The sequence below is a fragment of the Tinamus guttatus genome, unplaced genomic scaffold (genome assembly GCF_059628265.1).
Source record: "Tinamus guttatus ecotype Peru unplaced genomic scaffold, ASM5962826v1 Tinamus_guttatus_pri_ptg000318l, whole genome shotgun sequence".
Classification (NCBI taxonomy): Eukaryota; Metazoa; Chordata; class Aves; order Tinamiformes; family Tinamidae; genus Tinamus; species Tinamus guttatus.
The window spans coordinates 1,483,461-1,503,308 of NW_028288852.1; the positions used below are offsets into that span (position 1 = coordinate 1,483,461).

Below are 19,848 nucleotides of genomic sequence, written 5' to 3' on the forward strand. Positions count from 1 at the left end.
CCGGGCTGCCCCCACGTGACCGCGCGCGAGCGGCTGCCGCAGCCAGCGCATCACCCCGGGGAGGGGGAAGGGCCAGGCTAAATCACCTTTATGCAAATTAGACGAGACCGCGCCCACAAGCGGTCCCGCCCCTCGCGGGGCTGATTCGCTTCTCCCTTCACGTCCCGGCCCCCGCCCGCCAGTCCCGAGGGTGGGCGTGGCCGAGCGTTGATTGGCCGCGGAGGGCCGGCTCCCCGCGGTACTCGCGGCCTCCCATTGGCCTGTCCGTGACGAGGGCGGGAGTCGGCGCGCCGCCCCGCGTCAGTACGGCGGCTGCGAGGGCGCGCGAGGCCCCTCCCCGCACTCCCCCCGGGCAGACGGCGGCTGAGGAGGCGGCGGCGGGAGGGGATGGTGCGTCTGGCGGAGGCGGTGGCGGCCGCCGCTCCGGCTCCTCCATCCCCCCCGCCAGCGCCATGGCTGTGAGCAGGGCCGCGCGGCCCGCGCAGATATGAGGTACGGCCGCGGCGGGCGAGAAGCGGGGGAGCGTGTGTGGGGGGGCGGCTCGCGAAGGACGACCGTTACCTCGGGCCAACGGCTGCGCCTCCAGCCGCCCCTACCCGGTACCGGCGCCCGGGCGTGTCCCGCGCCCCGGTGACCGGCGCGGAACGAGCCGCCTCCTGCCGCCCTCGGCGGCCGCCGCCGCTCGCTCCGAGGGCAGGGAGGGCTCCTGCCTCCCGCACGGCTCGCGGCGGGCGCAGCGCCCGCGCAGCGAGGCAGCGCGTCGGGGCTTCGGGGCAGCGGAGCCGCCGCGCCGCCCTGCGCTTGTCCCGTCGTGCCCCTTCGCCTTGGGTTAGCGGGAAACTTCGCGGATAATATTTCCTAGGGGCATCTTTTGTTCTGATCCAGCTGCTCCCGTATGCTGACAGAAATGCTGCTCCGGCTTTTAGGAAACGTTGTTTCCTGTGAACTCTCGCCTTTTGCAAGGGTGTGGATATCTCGATAGGGAAAACGCTTCCATAGCTTGTTAAAGTGAGAGAGTATTATTTAGTGAATACACAGTGCCAGCAAAATAGCTGGCGTTCCAGATGTGGTAGTGTGGCGCTCATTAACGCGAGGATCAGTCTGCTTTCTGCTGCCACTTTCCTTCCTCCCCTGCTATTTGCAGGGTTTGCTTTTCGTTTAGAACTTGTACTGCATCGTATACAGTTTATTTAAGATCGTGGCTGCATATTTTAATGGAATTTTTGAAGTAAGCATACAAGCGCATGCATTCTTTACCCATATGGAAAAGCTATGCTGTGTATTTAGGTACTGATGACTCTGGAAAGTCTTTCCCTTTGCAGTGTTATTCTACACTCAGTCTTAAACAACCTTTCTTTCTTTATCTATTTTTTCCTCATTACCGGTAGCCTCCTTTGAATATATCCTGCTGAGATTCTTTTACATATAGCTTTCTAACACGCCAATGAATTGATTATTAAATTCTTCTTGCCTCTTTAAAATCCTCACGCTGCATCTCCAAAGTGCAGCTGAGGGCCGAGGTGTGGAAGGAGGAGTCTTAGATGTCATCTGTGTTCAGAATTGCAAGCACAGAAAGGAAGGCTGTGTTTGTCTGTGAATGATGGTGAGGTGTCCTGATTGCACAGAGGAATATAGGTAAACAGTTGCATTATTTCATTAACTTATGTTTGAAGATGTGTTGCCGCGTAGGTTTAGGCATGCATGTGAGTCCAAGCAGTTCTGGCCCTTTTAATTTGCGTGATTGACACTCGTGTGCTTGCAGGGATTTTGGCAGCTTTACAGGAGTCATGTTTCGTACAGATGAACTGTTTCTGAACAGTTTCTCCAGTGTGTTGGGCTCAAACTTCATGTGAGCTGGGCAGGCCTTGCTTTCCACTTGCCGCTTCAGAAACTGCATTTAATTATTTCAATTCTAATGTTTCCTCTATAGTATCCCACTGTTTTTACTTCCAGATAAGATCCTTTTCAGGGTGGCTGTATTTTCTTCTCCTTTATGACCTGGTTCAGGGGAATAACTACTAAGATGTAATAAAGTAAGAGTTGGTATCTCAAAATAAACCCGTGATCTGCTTTGCCTCCTTTATCGTTGCCGTTGGCTGTTTGGTGGAAAGTCTGTGTGTCCTTTGCTTAATACCTCTAACCATGCAATTAGATTAGATTTGGATTCAAGAAAAATGAGCCTAACAATTAAATCATTCTAAATGATGATGTTGAATAGCTTTTTTTTTTTTCTGGCCTATATTTGTACTTTAATCACAGATTGTAATTATAGTTTTCAGTAGAATAGCACCAGGGGAAATAGGAGTATAATAGTTCTGTTTGTAAAATAAAGAGAGAAATAAAGTTGAGCAAAATGTCAGCAACAGCCTGCAGAAATTTGAGGAGATCGTGATGGGCAATTGTCAACTATGAACATTGCTTAGGCTGTCTTCAGTAAGGGTAGAATAAATCATAAGTGCAAAGATTAGTTTGTTATATGTATTTCAGTTAGGGGCTGTCTCTCTGTTTGACCTAGTTGTAACTGATTCATACTAAAAAAGTGACCAAATCTTTTTTTACCAGAAAGCATCGTTACTTTTGACACTGTTGTCTACTAGAAACTTTGAATGCCTATTAGAGTTAATATAACTGTTGAACTTGACAGGATCCCTATAGAATAAGCTGTTTTTCTTTCTCATTGTGCACTATGACATGGGGTTGTGCAGTAGGCAATTAGAAGTCAGGGCTAATGTGAAGGATATATTACTTGTATACTTGAAACTTCTATATGGTGCGTGCCAGAAGTAGTTACCCTTTCTATAACAGTACCCTTCCTTTAAAAAAATAAAAAATAAAAATGAGATTATAATATTGTATTAAAATTAAAAAAAATAATATTTTGGGGGTGACACTGTTACTCTAGATATGTCAAGCGCTTGATATTTTAATGACAGGTTGTCTATTTATAATTGAATTTGCCACTCAAAATCCTTCATAAAACAAACCCAAGAAACTATATAGCTTTTGGAGTGCACATGTAGATGCCTAGTTAATTAGCCATGTGTGTGGCAGGGGTAGAGATGCTCAAATTTTTAATAAAAATGTGCACTGTATGTATAAGAGAAAATATATTGATTGTTAATTACTGATCTTAACAACTCTTTTGCTTTGAAAGGGATATTTGTCTACTTAGCTCAGCGTGTCATAGGAATAACTGCTTGGCCAGTACAGAAAATGACTGGACATGAAATCATTTTGCGTGGGGAGGATTAGAGAGTTATCCTAAGCCCTTCTCTGTAGGAGAGGTTTATTTTTCTGTTATTTCTGACATGTTTTTGTGCTTTTTAGCTGCCTCGCAGAGGGAAAAAATCTGCTCATGAATCTCTGCAGTGGTTTTTGTAACTTGGGAGGTTTTCGTCTCTACTTGAACATGATAGGTGAGCCGCTCTGTAGGTCCAAGAACTCGTATAATGGAGTGGGGGGGAGGTCTCCACTCTGAAAACCTATTTGGAAGCCCTTGTGAACCCCTTTTGAGGGAATGCTCTTCACTGAAGAGCTACATCGCCTTAGGGGGAGGATGTTTAATGCGGGATTTGACAATTCCTAGAGATCCTTGTACCTATTTTAAGTATTTTTTTATTATTGCTAGAGATTGCTTAATAATGTTAGCAGAGTAATAATAGTGATTGCCTGCCTGGTATAAAAAAGGCATGAGAAGGAGAAGAGTTTTTTAATTAAAGATCTTCCGTGAGCTCCCTGTGTGACCTTGGCAGTGTCACTCAATTTACTGAATGAATCTAAACAGGGTGCGAATCTTCTCAGGCTTGGATGTCGTATGCAGTTTATAGTCCGTTAACAACGCTATGACTAGATGATAAAACAAAAATAAGTTTTGCATTTTTTGACATTATCTTCTCTGTGATCAATAAAAATGCAGAAAAAATATATGAAATTATGCACATTCAGTTTTGTTTTCTCTTCTGAAATGTATTAAGCATGCTTGTATTTAATATTTTCCTTTTGCATTCATTTTTTCTAAGATTAATGAATATTGGTAAAATGTTAATTAATATTTTAGTAATTGTTTTTTCTTTTGTCTGCAAAGTTGGCTTGTCATCAGGCTTGTGCACGTTAAATGCATCTTTAGAATGTTGAAATGAACATGTTATCGATGGCCTGAAGCTTAATCCTTAATGTGCATTTCTTGTCTAGTAACTATGCTTGAAAATCATTTGAAAGTATTTTACCTCTTGGCTCTCTGTGTTAATACTGTACATCAAGCAAGCCATGATAATACTGTTAAAATAACTTCATGAAAGACCTACTGTAGTTAGAAATCAAGGTGTTGCTTTGTATTTTGATGTCTAGCTGCTGCTTATTTTCATGGGGGTTTCATCATCTTTTATGGATCTGTTCCTGAGATCCCTAGTTTACTGTAAATGCTGGGCAGTCATTTATCTTTGCATCATTTCAAGATTCAGTTTTATGGGTTCCTTGTAAACTTAAATTTTGTAGATAATAGTTTTTAACATTTCTTACAAATATACAGAGCACCTGAGTTTAAATCTGGGGCTCCTCAAGGAGTGTTTATGGAGAGCCACCGAAAATAATAAGTCTTCACTGGAGTGAGCTCATGAGTAGCACAGTGTCTTGTGAGCTTTCATACATTACTGCAATATTGCAACAATAACCTCTTGTCACGAATGAGTTACATACAAGGTCTTTGTTTAGTGTTTAGAAAATTCCTAACATAAACATAATAAAATTAAGTAGTATCATTCAACCAGTTTGCTGGTTGACTGCTCTTATATTTTATCCATACTTTCTAAAGATGCTTTCTAAAAGTAATGCCCAAATTTTACAGCTGAAAATAAATCAAGTTAAAGTGACATTTTTAGCTCATCATAGTAAAACACATGCTGCTTCACAGTAAAAAAAGAAAAAAGAAAAAAAAACCACCCAACGACAGAAAAACCTTCCATCTGGAATTGCGTGCACTGTGTGCAGGTCATGTGTGGACTTCTGGATATCCTTGCTAGTTACCTGCAGTTTCTGCCTTCTGCTTCTGGTCCCACATTTCCTAAAGGGAGAGGCAGGCAATTTCTGCATTGCTGTTTGGTGCTCTGATTTGTCTGTGGTTCCACTGAGCAATGTGCTAGGGATGGCTAAATCACCTTCATTGCATTAACCACCCACAGATATCTTTAAGACTTGCAGGACTAAAATAATCTGCTTTAAAATGAAAGCTGTATGTTAGAAGGCTTACTGAAGGTAGTGGCAGACAACTATTGCAGAGCACAGATTTCTGTTTTCTTAAATCCGGCATCAGGAATTTCTGCACCGATAACTTTATTAGGCCTTGAAGACCACGGCTACATTAGCTTTACCAGCAGGCAGCTGTCATCTGCTTTGCTCTTCATCAGAGCAATCTGTACAGCCCCATGAAGATTTTCAGTGAAGGACTGTATACTATCTTTTAAATAAGATAGTAATTGTTTTAACCAATCAGTTACAATTTGGCAACGTTTTATGAAGTAATTAAGTTGTCAATAAATGTAACAGATGTAACAGCAAAACAAATTGTTGCATTTCTTCTGTGATTCTGCAGGCCAGAGCTGCATTTATTACGTAAGAGCTTGTGCTCATTTTTTGATAGGATTTTAAGTATCTCAGTGTGAGTATCCAAAAACAGTATATGAGAAAACCATTAAAATGATGTCTGGTTGTTCATTTAAGAAAGCAGCCACACATCTCAAAACAAAGTTATCTATTGTCAGCACATCCTAGTTCTTTAATGTGTGCCAAATACCTACCTTTTTCTTAGCTGCCGTACCAGCAAAGAGACATAAAATACTGAATAGTAGGAAGCTAATCCCATTTGTTTGGAGCACAAGTCTCGTGCGCTCGTTTAGGCGCTGTGCAAGTCAGCTACATATATAACTTTCAAAGGTCAAAGCCAGTTTGTGCAGAGACACTCAGACAATTATCAATGATGCCTATTTTCATATTATATTACATCTGAATCCCTATAGCTATGTTTTGGAAACTTAGTGCTTCTATACTAAGTGTTCCTATAACAGATCTGAAGACTCTGAAGATACAATCAAGTTAATTTTGTGTTTTGGGATTACCTTCCTGTATTGAAAAGGAGACTTTTATTGTAAGTGACTAATAATATTCTTTTCATGTACTCTGTTGTGGTTATATATTACAATTGAAAATTCACAAGCACAGCAATATGGACTGGTCAGTAATCTGATTGTGAGGTACTATATTTAATATATTGTAAAATGTATTTTTTAACAGGTCATGGCAGAACCAGTGAAAATTCTATGTATTTATTTTGGCCAATTCTGCAATGAAAGAAAATAAAGACTGAGAAAATCTGCTCCATTGCCCAGTTCCAGTTACGTTACACTATGTTTAGACATTAGCTTCACGCTGTTAATCCCTGATCCTGCAAGCTGTTGTGTATGAACCTGTGCTCGCTGCCACACAGATCGGGCTGTTGGTGAGCATCTGTCCCAGGACATGGATGCACACGGGGAGAGCTCCTTTCAGGCAGAGTCTTCAGCCATTTATGGGTTCTGCACCATTTTCTGTGTTTATGGCGAGGCAGTTTAGATGGAGTCTCCCCACCTGCTTTTGCCTTGAGGAAGGGACTTCAGTGGGAGCCACTGGAGAAATTTACACCATCACCACCTCCTACCCAACCCTGTGAAATGCCTCCATTTCACATTTCTAACACTGCTGCTCTCTGCAGAAAAGAAACCCTTAAATTCGAGTATCTTAGAATTTTATTCTAGTTTTTAGGGTTTTTCTTTTCTTTTTCTTTTTTTCCTTTACTTTGGTCATACATTGGTAGGTTTCTAGGTCTGACAAATTTTCAGGTGTACCCTTGCACCCACTGGCTGATCTTTTAAATGTACTTTTTGATTAAATTAAAGAAAATTAAATAGCCTGCTCTGAAACTTTTCCTAGATTTTATGCTGATGTCCATAAGAAGCAATCTGAACAAGGAAAGATTGTGTGAAGTAAATACCAGAATTAGTTTCTGGAGCTATCTGAAACACTTTAACATATTTCTCGTAGAGAAGCATTTCACTTTAATACCTCTGCTCTTCAGCGTGTGTGTTTGAATTGCAAAACAAATAGCAAAATCAACAACAAAAAGAAGGAAGTTTTCTTTGTTGGCGTGAAATAGTGTAGAAATTAGTTGCTACAGGTCTTCAAACAAATACTACATCTAGAAAAAAGAAAAAAATATGCAGCAAATTTCCTCCTCCCTCCACCAGTTCTAATCTTGATGTCCTATATGGTTGTCTCTTCTTTTTTCAAGTTCTGTTTTGTAGAACTTTTTTTGTGTGTGTTAGATTTAAAAAAAAAAAAAAAAAGTTAAGATATATTTTCGTATGCCAAGACTAAAAAAAATGATGGCTAGAGATGATGGCTTTTGGAGATCTTTAATGACAGTTTGAAAGCATCTATTATTCCACTTAGATATTTCTGCATGTTCCGTTTGTCCTTTCTTACTCCACTTAAAACCAAAGTGAGTACATTATGCTTATAGAGGACAAGCAGCAACTTAGTGTGACACACAATACACTAGTTTTGAGAAATATGATTGAATCAAACTGTGCCTGATGGTGCTTTGCTGATGAAAGGTATTGCTTCAAGGAAGTGTTGGCAACCTGCCAGATAGCATGGGCTAGGGAAACAGACAAATGCAGTTTCATCTGTGTGTGGGAGGTGCAGTACTAGTTGGTTCTGTGATGCTACCTTGTTCTTCCCATTGTCATTGGCTAGTTTGTACGCTAGTAATTGAGAAATACATTTTTGAGCATCTTATACAACAATGGCAGACCTTATCAGTGCCTGATGTTTAGGCAATTGAGGTGAGGGAGCATTAGTCCAAAAAATCTTGCATTTCTTTCGACTCTTCTCAGTCTGTCTCCAGCTTCTCTTGTGTTCCCATTTTTTGTCCTGTCCTTTTCTTTAAATATTTTCCATGATGGAAGCATCAGAATCTTTTATTTTTTCTTGCATTTGATTCACATTTTGGATACGCTGTCTGGGAGTCTTCAGTAATCTCATTCTTCCTGTTTGGCTAATGCTGCTGCTTGCTGAGGTCTTGTCTCGATTCCTTCCTAGCCCCTCTGATTCGTGTCTTTAAAGAATGTTTAAGCTCCGGCAGAAAATAAAGGTCAGTGTTACATCTAGCTGCATGGAAGTTCATGCTTTTGTCATCTCCAAACTGGGCCTGCTGATGTGAATTGGCCAGGGATGTTATCCGTGCTCAGATCTGACTTGCAACCATGGTTCTTATCAGAATAATCTGAATGGAGTTCAGACTTGTACAGCAGTTTTACTGTAACAGTGTCATGCTTTTTTGATTAGTCGGCCATCCTTTTTGCACAGTGAGAAATTATGGGTGGACCTTAAGTCATCTGCCTCTGCAAAATAATTGAAACCTGCTCTTCTGAGACAGAAATATGAAATACTCCTGGCTTAGTGCTGACTTCAGTGTATCAAATGCAGCAAGGAATCAATTCCTTAAATGTGTCCCAAAGGTACATTGGTGCTACTACTTAAACATGATGTTTAAATGTGACATAATTGCTTAAAAGTTATGCCATCCGTGGATGATGCAAGGAAAGCCTTTGTTTTTCTTGTAAAGTATGTTTTTTTTTGTTTGTTGGCTTTTTTGGGGGAGGGCAGGGAAGGAATTTTTCTGAGTAAAGTATTTTCATGTGGCTCCAGACTGTTGACAAACACTATTATATAACTTTTTTTCAATAGATGAATTATTTGTATTAAATAATTACATGAGTATAACCCAATGAGTTTAAACTGCTTTTATTTCAAAGCAAATTACAAACAAAACCAGAACTGCTTATGTAACAAGCCCAAAGTATTGCTAAGTGAAGCTGTCTTCTAAATAAATAAAATATGCCTGCATGAGCTTACTTGATGTGTTCTGCAAGGTTACATAACAGCTTGATACTTTGATGCCCCTACCTATCTTTGCTTTCTCTGCCAAGTTTTATTTTATTCTCTTTGTAATAGCTAAGAATTTTTGTTTTGGGGGGGATAAGATCCTAGTAAAGACTGTGGACTTGGTAGTGGCATCATTTGCATGGGCAGTTAAATGGGATTTAATAGTGAAATCTTCATTAGAAACTGGTAGTCCAAAACAAAGTCATAGTCTTTGACATACTGTATGAATAGGAAAGAAATAAAGGTGCGCTGGTTAATAAAAGCTACTGTGTGTGTGTGTGTGTGTGTGTGTGTGTGTGTGTGTGTGTGTACATGATATCTGGGATATCTGAATGACATTCTCAGTATCGGATAGTCTTTGTATCCCCAGATAGATCCCAGATACACCTCACTGGTGTTGTGGGAAGCAATAGAAAAGTCTGAAAACTGAGAGGATCTCGATGGATTTCACTCTGCTGCTTGTTTCTTAATGCAAGTTCTGGACTTATTATTGAGGAGTCATAGAATCATTATGGTTGGAAAAGACCTTCAAGATCATCTGGTCACGTAAAGCCAGGAAGGGGACCAGGAAGGAGGAAAGGTGTAGGGCTAAAATAGGAATATGTAGAACTGTGTTTTTTCTTAGTCTTACCATGTACTTGGGAGGTCAGGATAACGGCAATGGAGCTTTAACCTTTCAGTGATCTGTACTAGTCAGTCTTAGTTGTTGGTTTGAGGAATTTGAATGTGGTCCAGAGATGACATAGCTGAAATCTCAGCAGCTGTGACTGTAATCTTTTCAGCTGGTGGCTGTTTCTGCATACCTAGGAGGCCTCATTGGTAGCTGAATAATATATTTTCTGCCTCCTTTTTTTCCCCCCCCCTCAGGAAAAATGGGGAATTCCAATCTTGAATTCAACTGTTTGTGTTTTATTATTATTATTAAACTAAAATATGATGAAGAAGTTCAAAACAGAGCACAGAACTTGGTCCTAGTCCTTAGTCCTCTGATTGAGAAAAAGCTAAAAACCCTTGAAGCACTATGAATGCAGGATGCTGCCATAGCTAAACTTCTGGTGTTGAAATGAAATCTAGGAAGCCTGCATATTGAAATGCTTGAAAAGCTTGATTTCCTTCTGTGGAGGCTTATTCTGCTTTATTATTCTTTCCCAGGGTCAGAAAACATAAATAAAAATATATATTTAGCTGTATCTTCCAGAGAGAACAATGGATGTGTTTACTGTCTACTCAGAGTGCTTTATAGTTAGCATTATTTTAAGAAAGATGGATAATATAAGGGAGCAGGTGGCAGAAGGCTACAAATAATGGAGACAGAGCAGCCTGCGGGCTTCTAAACTTGGTTTACTTTGGTTATCGTTTTTAAAGGTGGCAGCAGCAGTCATTTCTAGGAGAGTACCAGGCCACGTGCAAGAGGAAGCCCTTGGCTTTTCTGGTAACCCTCAGGTATCATTCTGAAGTAGCTTAGATGTTGATGACAAGCCATGCTTTACAGCTGAGAAATGAGATGGAGAAGCACTAGGCTAAAGTAACTACACTGAAGGAAAATGAGCTAAAGAGGAAAAATGGGAGCCCGTCTTAATCTTGCTTACAATATCTTAGTTAAGTCTTCTGTGGGAGTTATATACTTGGGACCATGTGTATAAACCTAGTATTAGGCTTGATTTTTCTTAATTATTTTTGCAGGGTACCTGAAGTTTCCTTTGCGTTGTATACAAGCTAAGGGAAAGCATTGTCTAGAATTCTGTGAGTGATTCTTCTTTTGCTGAGAAAAAGGCTGGAGCTGGTGTACTGGTAGGCATCCAGGAGGGTGGTTGCACCTTGTTTCAGATACATAACTTAGAAGTCCTGTAGCAGTGGCAAATGCATCTTAATATGGATGACCAAGTTATTGTCTCGTTCTGAGAGCTTAAAAAACAGGTCATGTCCATGGAGAGCTACCGTTGTGGAGCTGATGTGCCTATTTCTAAATTTCCAGAAGGTTCCGTCACAGACTCTAAGTGACATGGAAGCATCAGGAAAAAAGGGATCGATTAGTGAGGTGGTGGTGGAGTAACCAGTGTGAAAGAAATCTCACAGAGGAACTTCTTGAGTGATGTTACCCTTCTTCCTAAATAACAGGAACTTGCATTCCTAGGATTTGTGTTTTTTATGTTCCTCTCTGGTATCCGTCTTCTTTTAAATAGCCCTAGTTTTGCAGTGACCTCAGAGTTGCACTGTAAGTTGAATTGCCGAGGTTAACAGACTTCCCTCTTCCCGCTAGGAATGGTCTCAATGTGTCAGGAAAGTATTTGGCAGTTGTATCTAGTTTGTTCTGTTTGAAAAATATCTCAGCAGCTGGTTGCTATAGAATCATTATATCTCTTCCAGATTTTAATGTTTAGTGGGTTGGATGCAGTGAGGAGGTTATTGGCAAGGTAACATAGAAATGTGTTCTTTCCCTCTTGGGGTGATGTTGGCTTTCTGCCTCTTTGTGGGGCTTCTTTATTACTGTTTTTCAATGGCTTGCATGTGCAGCACTGGTGGTGGATGCCCCGACCTTTGGTATTGTGTTCCTGGTTACTCAGAGTTTTGGCCGGGCTGTAGCATTTTAATGTTGTGGCTCATTTTTTGTCTTGCTGCTTTGTATATCAGTTCGACTGGTATGCCAGTCTGGAGAAATGTATTTTAAAAATTAAGTTGAACTGAGTTTCCGTTATAGGTCCGCAGCATTTAACTTTGTGCTAAAACCAGTAATAAAATTACATCTGTTTTGTAAATGTTAAAATTGTTCCAAGTGATGTTTGTTTATTTAATTATTTATTTTAAAGCAACTTGGGGAGAATCATAGTTGTTATTTCTGCCTAGTGCTGTCTTCACAAGTGATTCAGGCTCATTGCTGGTTTTTGGTAACCTGGGAAGGTTGTCTTCCAAAGCAGACTACTTTTTCTCTCACGGGCAGAATTATTTCCTCAGGTCCAATTGAATTGCTGATACACAGTCATCTAGAAGATCAGATCTTAAAGATCTGTATGTATAATCAAAGCTAATTTTATGTTTCAGAAATAAATCACCCTGAAGCATAGGTTATTGGCAGTCTTCATCCCTCTGGTATTTTTTGAGAATGGCTTCCTCTCTAGAGTCGGCTTGAACACTCTCTCAGAAGCAATTTTCCCATGTATTGGTCTGTATATTGTTTGCATGTTCAGGCAGTATATGTTTAGTTCTTTGTCTTGACATCCCACATGTTTTAGTTTTGAAGCAGTCCACAAGGTTTTTTGACAGTCAGTAATAAAATGTAATACCCAGGCAGAGCTGTGGAGGACTCCTCAAACTTCAATGCAGGTTGGTAGAAGGGAGCAGTTGAGTAGCACAAGAAACCTGCTTATGTCTCTGTTTGCATTGGCTGCTGTTGGACACAGCTGTCATCTCTAGCTGTAGCTCTTGATACCCCAAACAGGGTTTCAGGCAAGTTTGTTTCCCTCTTCACTGCTCTTGTTAGACAGTAGGTTTCTTCCTAGTGTTTCCCAAAAAGTAAATAAGACACATTGTCTTAATATGTCTAATACGCTGTGCTGTTACCCAGATCCTCTGCCTTCATTTCAATTGATTCTTCACTTGGTACTCTCAATTCTCCAAGGGTTTTCACCCTGTGTGCTTTGACAGTGCACTAGCTGTTGGCAATCGCAGTTCTTGACGCCTCTGCTAGGATTTCATTTCTAGCCTGTTAAGCCAACACGAACTTTTCAGAAGGCTGAGGGAATGGTCATAGACTTGGAAGTTGCTGATTTTTCTGTAGGGTGTAATTCAAAAATATTTTTCTCTTTTGTTCATTCCTTGAATGAGTTGGAGGCACTTTTTTTTTTTTTTTTTTTTTTTTTTTTTTTTTAATCTCTTCAAGTATTCCAATTCACAGCTGTACAGGCAAAGATTAAATGAGCCATAGAGAAGTGTATATCCTGGATCCTTGCATTATTCTCTCAATTGCCATCATGTGTTTAGAATTAAGACCATGTAGTCAAAATACATAGTGAGATTTTTTTTTTTTTTCAGTGTGCCTCAAAGAAAGAACATAACTGCTGCCATATAGTACAGCTCCTGAAGCTCAATATAGTTGTCACTGGCAGCATTCATTGGAGAATTAATAAAATAAAATAGTGTGAGTAAATGGCCTATTCAGTCTGTGATGTCAGTGGTGCGTCTCTTGGCAAAGCTTGGCAAGAGACAGGCTTTATTGGGGCTTACTTGCTGCTTTTTTCCTTTTTAAGCACATACACTGGATTTTTTTTTCCAGCATAATTTGGGTTTTCCTGTATAAGATTTGCACTAGGACAGCTGTACATTTAAAGAGGTTCTTTAGTACTTGGGATTCTGAAACTATTAACAGCTGTATTGAAGCAGATGGGTACTAAAATGTATTCATGTAATTTTTTTCTTCTTTTTCTCTCTGTAGGTGCTTTCTTGCTCCTTTATGTGAAAAAGTTAACTTGATTTGACTTACGTATGTGATTTATGCAAGTGCTGCTTTGGAAACCTCTGTGTTGGTGCGTTAAAAGTGATAAATGAGGCATTAACAGTGATAGAAAACAGTCCTGAGGCTTTAGGAATATTAGTTGTTGTCCACATCTATTATAATTTATTGCTTCATGAGACCGAATTACAGCTTTGAAAGTGAACATATCTGAAAAAATGTCATATGCCATACTTGGTGCATCTTGTGCCCCCACGTGTGCATTGTTCTGATGTCAAATGGTTGTTGAATATTGTTATTTTCTTTTTGGAGAGAGGAATGAGTTAATTTTGAAGCAAAAGTTTGTGTTTTGTCCTCTGCAGACAGTCGACTCTTCTTTGCAGTAGGTTCATTTATGCCTTCTGCCTTTCAGTAAATGCAGTGTGTATTTCAGGAGAGTTAAAAATGAAGTTGTTGAGTTTTTGAGATCCAAGGCGCTCTCATGTGAGGGAGGTTTGTGTGTGTGTTTTCCTAAGTGCTTAAGTATATGCACTTTTTGAATAACTGAGATATTGTCAACTATCTGACAAGTGGATACTAGAAAATACTGCTTGCCATTTTAGGAGGTAACTTTGTAGCTCTAAAGTTTGGGGAAGAGGAAGCCTCAGTATTCTCTCAGATTTCATTTTCAGGTCTTAACTCCCAAGGTAAATAATCAGAAATATATTTTTAGACTCCAATGGGTATTTTTAAAGCCTTGTCAGTTGGTAGCACTGACAGTATGTTGTGCTGCACTGCAGCCAGGCAGCGTGAGCTGAGAAATTACTTTGTGTAACTGCTGAATGCCCTGCCAGTTATGCTGCCTCTGCTCTTTGACATTCCTTCACAGCTGCCCTTCAGCCTCTTCTGACGATGTCCCTGCTACAGGACATGGCCTTCAAACCGGTCTTCTGTTTGAGTCACATGAGGCTCAATTTCTGAGGTAAACTTGCCCCTGTTTTTAATGTGCTGTGTTGAGTAATCAAGTAGTTGTGTCCCTAATTCATGAGTGAAAGCACCTTAAAATTTGCAGTGGCTTCTGGATGAATAGGTTGAATGAATGGAGGCAGTAAGCATTTAGCTGTCAGGTTTTAAATTAATTACTCTGTGTGAATCATAAATTTTGCAAACTCATATTCTTCTTCCTGTACTATAAATTGTATGAAGTTTTCATGTGTGTCATTGCCACATGACGATACATTATAATACTCCTCTGTGACAGTAAATAAATATAGTCTGTGATCTTAAACCATTTTTTCCCTGCTATATATTCCCCCCTGCACAAATATGTGTGTATAAATTTGATTTATGAGCTGCAAATGTGAGCAAGTGAAGTATGTTTCTATCCTTCCAACAAAAAGGAGCTCCCAGTTCTTCAAGCAGTTTTTAATGTCTGTGAATGCTGTTCTGTTAACATGAAGTGTCTGTTTAATTGACCAAAACACGGAGAATCTTGAAAAACTGGTGTTGCTTTCTTTGTATCTTTTAGAATAAATCCTGTTTACAGTTTTAGAATGCTGCTTTCAATTTGTGAGAAGTGATAGCTGAATTAAGTAAAACGTGTCTGCCGCAGATACTGTGCTCCTCTGGGCTGGAAGCAGAGTGACCTATGAGAACTTCTTAGTCAAATTAGATTAGTAGATTACGTGAACCTAAACAGCTAGAAAAAAAGGAAGATCCTGTATGTTAAGTCCATCTTAGCTCAAAAGCGGTCTGTCAGAGTGCAACAAACTACCTTACAAAAAAGCAGAATTTCTTAAATTCACTTTCTTATATTTGAGAAATATTAAAACTTAAGCAAAGTTGAAAAAAATTCTTTGCCTCAGGGGAATTAAATTTCCTAATAACTCTGTTTTCGTAGGACAGGCAGCATCCCTTCTGTTACATGTAGTCAAATGGTCTTCCAATCTTAAGATATATTTGTTCATATATGTGATGTACACAAACTGTTTATTTTATCCTAACCTTGAAAACAGGATAGGAAAGGAAGAACTGTTTTGAGGTTCAGCATAAGGGTTAAACATACTTTTCTGATTTAGGGAGGCACATCAGTATATTGGCCACTACCGTTGTATGTCTCCCATCCTATCCAGCTTGAAACCATAGAAGAAAGTAATATCCTGAAGAAGCGCAAGTTTAACCAGCTTTTCAAGAAGCTGAGCTAGAACTGTTACCGAAGCACTAAATATAAAACTATGTTATTTCTCTTTTATAGTAGTGGCAAGATGAAAAATTGAGAGAAGTTAGGATGCTTTGTAGTCTTTGCAATTATATAGACTAATTGCAATAAACAGGGAATTTGTAGTGTTTATTTCTTTTTTGTGTCTATGGGTAGAAATGGGTTCTCAAGTTAGTGAAGACATTCTAAATTTCTTGACTTGATTCCATGATTTTGCGTGGTAACTGGTTAAATTGATACTAGAGGTGGCTTCTGTGTTTCATTCCCTGCAAATATTGGCCTCACCCTGACAGACGCTGGCTTTCAGTGAACCAAAGTAGTATCGTAGCAGATAACAGCATAATAGAAAACTACTAACTTGATGAGTTGTAGTACTAATGACTTGTGTAGAAACTTATTCAAGGTTCACATGTCTTGCAAGAGGCTTGGAGTTAAAGTAGAAGCAGGAAACTAGATTTTTCTTCTTCACTGCTCCCATGTCTGTGCCCTGCAGGAACTTTGATCATGGCTTCTGTTGTGAAGGAAGTTGAAAAGAAAAGTCTATGTGAGTCCTTAAAAAAAAAAAAACCCCAAACCCTGATCTCTATGCAATTCGGAGCCTAGAACATAGTTCAGTTTCCAGATCCTCATGTTGGGGGGTTATCAGTGGATAATAGAGGTGACATCTTCTGCATGCATTCGAGCAAGCTCTTCTCAAAAGTGTGAAACTTAGATTCACCTTTGTAAGCTTTTATGCAAGTGTGCTGTAAGAGCTGCTAGGGTTTGTGGGAAGAAGTAGACCTACTCTCCTTACAAATACCTTCATCTCTTCACTACCTTTCTCATCCTCCCCTGCCCTGCCTTTCCTGAGAAAACAAGTCTCCCGAGGACAGAGAATTCAGGCATTCTCTTTGTGGAGCGAAGCTGCCGCCGCCTCGCACTCTCAAGGCTTGTACTGTCGCGTACCAGCAGGACTGTACCTGCAGGTATCGTGGAGTGCCAATGAATAGGCAGCGTGCGTAAGAGCTTGCAAATCCGGCGGGTTTTAAGGAGTCCAGTAAGCTTGTTTTCATAGATATCTTCATCTTCCGTTTGGATGAAACTTGAAAGTCCTTTTCTTGTTGTTGTTGATTTAGGAAATGAGTGTTTTATAACAACTTTAGCATTTGATTTCTTCTGATCTAAAGACAGCCCCACAACCTTAATGTGGCATGCAAGGCTTTTTTTTTTTTTTTTTTTTTTTTTTTATGATTACTAAGTACTGAAAAACAAGTGAGTTCTGAAATACCCTCATGGGAGAAACTTGTTATCTACGGTGAATAAAACACCCTGCTACAGATCTGTAACCTGCAGTAAATAAACCATTAGCTCTAGCAATAATGCTAATGTTCTTAACTTATTTAATGAAAGGAATTTTTATCCTGGAAAGAGGTATTAAAATATTTCAGTCCAGCAAAATCACTCTTCTCAGCATTAACTGTGCAGACTGTGTCAGGTGCAAAATATTCATAACAAAGTAGCCTGCTTTCCAGATCAAGTATGAAAAATGCATTAGTGCACTAATAGTAAGTACCTCTTCTCTATTTGCTTGAAATCTGTATTTTTTTTTATCTTCCGTGCGTATCGATTTTTAAGTTGTCTGTGTGTATCCTGCTTCTCATGTGTAGACTTGAAATAATTCCCCCCCACCCCGTAGCAGAAATGTAGGTGGTTCATAGGCTGCAACTTTGTGACGCTATATTTAGATGATCCCATTGCTCCCTAAGTGCTCAGAGGTTATAGAAAGTTCTGCTGTGGGATAGGGTCTCCAACATGCAGTTAGTTTTGACAAAAGCTGAAATCTGTCTGTTCTTCTAATAAATACTTGCTTCCACCTGTGGGACTTCTTTTTGGGGTGAAGAAAGCCTTAAGTAACTTCATTCAATGCAAGGCTTGAGGGAGTTTGAGTTGCATAGGTACTTGTACCTCTGCTCTAGGGAAAGATATAGAAAGCTTTAATGTTTTATGTCATTTAATATTTTTGTGCCTTTAAGCTTTTGACTACCACTGTTAATATATTCAGTAGGATCATACATGTGCTTGTGTCTTGATTTTCTTTCTTTTTGAGATGCAGGAGGCTGATTTATGTGGAACTGATGGGATGCATGCTTGTGTTCTTCTAAAAGGGAAACCTTTACTCTCTCATTTTGCAAAATGTATTTTCTTGCCCTTACCTCACTGCATATAACAGTTGCCTAGCCTTGTGGACACACTGGAAATGGTTTTGCTCTTTTATGAAGAGATTTCAAGCTTTTTGGAGGGAAATACATATCCTTACTGTACCAAGCGAATAGGAAAAAGCCCAAAAGCTCATTTTGAGATAACACCCTGCCTTATGCAGTTGGGCTCTTATGTTTAAGGACTTGCTAATGAACTTAAAGAACATTTTAAATAGGACACATAAGCCACTAGCAATTCAGTTTTAAACACATATGATTGCTCGTTTAAGCTTCATGCAGCTTTTGTATACCTGGCAATGCAGGAGACTTTCTTTCAGTGTGTAATGTTGTCTGACAAGCAGCCTTAACAGTATAAGATAATAATTTAATTTTACAAATGCCCACGGCTCTGTGCTGCTTTGAGAATCTGTTTAACACTATGTAAAAACAGCACAGGAAGTTTTTGCATCTGTTCAGCCAATATTTGCTTTTTTTTTTTTTCCTTATAAAGCTGCTATTTAAAATGCTGTTTTGTCTTTTCATTGTCTGCTAGATCCTTCAAAGTGTGTTTTTATGTTAAATGGTGTGTTCTTCTCCTTAGGTAGCATCAGATTTGTCATTGGAAGAAACTTCTTCCCTTTTCAAAAGTGTCCTGCTTATGTATCAAAAAACATCCCATTGCTTTAATTGAGCTGTTTTAAAAGAAAATAATTCACTTTCCGCAAAACTAAGAACCATTGACCCTAATTCTAGCAAGGAAAGAGTTTCAAATCTTAGAACAAACAGGAAAATACTCAGTTCAAAGTAAATTAAATGGTGTACTTCTTAAAAGAAACAAAGCTTTGGTAATTCATTTCTTCGACAAGGTGATAGCTTCAGACTCCAGAATATTTTCTGTGTTCACTTGAGAAATGTTTGTTTGATAGCTAAAGTTTTCTAAATATTCTGCTAGAGCTGCCTGTTGCCTGGTACTCTTCAGTCTGAGGAATACTGAAGAGGATTATTAAATCCTGTGTAACGTGTAGTGCTTATTGTGCAGGTGTCATCCTTGAAGTAAAAAGGAGCCACTATCATCTTCCTTGGTGCTTTTTTTACACCCAGTTTTCTTGCCTAAAATGTAGCTTTGGTAATTCATTCACTCTGTTACCTTTCTGGAGCATTTTGGCTGAGCTCTTTTAAAGCCTGCTGTGTTCCAGCTGAGTAGAAGCCAGAACTTGAGTCAGCTGGCAAATACTCTTATTCACCAATTGTGATTAATTTTATAATTCAGAACAGCTTTCACCATACATGTTTGTTCTAATTCTGTGTTATTTCCTACATAGCGTTTTATATAGGCTTTTAATGTTTCCTAAAGAGTCAGGATTATCTAAGGACAGAATACTGGTTTCTTTACGTTTGGTGTTCAGCAGTGTAACTGTTTACACTGGTCCTTGTAATAAGGGTTTAAGCTTACTGTTCTGTGGTAAGTGATTGTCCACCCTATTGTAGCTATATAGCAATATATACACATGTATAAAACTATGTATGTAGTTTGTGCTATATAGAAAGTAAGCCATCAAATATTACCTAAAAATAATACATGTATTGCTTTTCTTGAAGCCAAAATGGTAAGGTAGGTGTAGTGAGGGCCACTTACAGCTGTGGAGGCAGGACTATATGTGTGTGCTGGTTGCACAGGGCTGAGGATTTGCGGCTCTGTTCTGCATCAGTAGCTTTATAGGACAATAAAACCTTTCAGCTCAATATGATAATTGTTTTCACCAACTCTTGAGAACCTTGTTAAGTGCTCACTTAGTCCATATAACCCTACAACAGCGGTTATAACATTTTACAACATATTCCTGTGTCCCTTTTCTCTCGGAAGCTCTCTTATGGAAGAAAGAGATCACCGGAAAAAAGTTAGGATGGGTTTGCTTTGCTGTCTGCTTTATTCTTGCTCCAGAGAACAAGCTTTTGTCAAAGCATTTTGCTTAGTAGTGTTGGGCAATTGACTGATAAGTGATTTCCCTTTTTGCTTTTTGAAAACAACAAAAAAAACCAAGCCTTTGCTA

At 39.5% G+C, this 19,848-nt stretch overlaps 1 protein-coding gene across 4 annotated transcripts in view; it reads left to right on the forward strand.

The window, feature by feature from the left end:
- Window positions 1-371: 371 nt before the first annotated feature.
- ITSN1 (intersectin 1) overlaps window positions 372-19,848 on the forward strand; it is a 120,562-nt gene continuing 101,085 nt past the window's right edge. For all 4 annotated transcript variants that reach the window (XM_088528982.1, XM_088528983.1, XM_088528984.1 and 1 more), the window contains exon 1: window positions 372-492. The gene's annotated coding sequence lies outside the window, so the exon portion shown is untranslated. The remainder of the gene's footprint in view (window positions 493-19,848) is intronic.